The sequence below is a fragment of the Colobus angolensis genome, unplaced genomic scaffold (assembly GCF_000951035.1).
Source record: "Colobus angolensis palliatus isolate OR3802 unplaced genomic scaffold, Cang.pa_1.0 Scaffold116, whole genome shotgun sequence".
Lineage (NCBI taxonomy): Eukaryota > Metazoa > Chordata > Mammalia > Primates > Cercopithecidae > Colobus > Colobus angolensis.
In genome coordinates this window covers 5,884,086-5,885,109 of record NW_012112697.1, presented here as the reverse complement: position 1 = coordinate 5,885,109, position 1,024 = coordinate 5,884,086, and the positions used below count along the sequence as shown (strand labels likewise).

Below are 1,024 nucleotides of genomic sequence, written 5' to 3'. Positions count from 1 at the left end.
TAGCCAGGATGGTCTCGATCTCCTGACCTCGTGATCCACCCGTCTCGGCCTCCCAAAGTGCTGGGATTACAGGCTTGAGCCACGGCGCCCGGCCAACAAAGACTAATTTTTTAATGTTCTCAATTTGGGATGAGATAGACAAAGTGCGAGCAATCTGACAGTTTACCTATCCTAATTATTCTGAAATCATATTTATCCAAATTTAAGATTTCCATTATTGTTGATGTACTTAATATTACAGGAAGGAAATGTAACATTTGCCTTTCTCAAAATTCACTTACAATCTTTTTTGTATGATTTTATATAACCACAGTATCATTTGACTATAAATTTATATTAATCAACAATTTATAGGTCGGGTGTGGTGGCTTACACCTGTAGTCCCAGCAGGTGGGACTAGAAGCTGAGGTGGGCAGATAACCTGAGGTCAGGAGTTCAAAACCAGCCTGACCAACATGGTGAAACCCCATCTCTACTAAAACTACAAAAATGTACCAGGTGTGGTGGTGCACACCTATAATCCCAGCTACTCAGGATGCTGAGACAATGGAATCTCTAGAACCTGGGAGGCAGAGGTTGCAGTGAGCCGAGATCACACCACTGCACTCCAGCCTGGGCAAGAGTGAGACTCCGCCTCAAAAAAAGAAAAAAAAAATTTATTTGCATGAATTTTTTTTGTGGGTCTTACTGCTCATTTGTTATATACATGAATTTTAATGGCATTATTGTGTTCACATATTAATAAAATCTGATTTGCATAGATATTCCTCTGTTGAGCATCAAGGTGGTTTCTGATCACTAATCGCTCTAATCTTTCTATAATATTTCAGAAGTTTCAGAAGTATTGATTCAATGAGGGAAATAATAGTTTTTGAGGTACGGAGAGGATACCTAGAATAGGAAAGAATATGAGCAACAGAGGTCGGGCGTGGTGGCTCACGCCTGTAATCCCAGCACTTTGGGAGGCCGAGGCAGGTGGATCACGAGGTCAGGAGATCAAGACCATCCTGGCTAACACGGTGAA

The 1,024-nt window shown here is 41.4% G+C and overlaps 1 protein-coding gene across 7 annotated transcripts in view; it reads left to right on the top strand.

Annotated features, from left to right (window-relative positions):
* Window positions 1-1,024, top strand: part of DDX19B (DEAD (Asp-Glu-Ala-Asp) box polypeptide 19B) — a 100,479-nt gene that overhangs the window by 27,042 nt on the left and 72,413 nt on the right. The gene's annotated exons all lie outside the window — the stretch shown is intronic.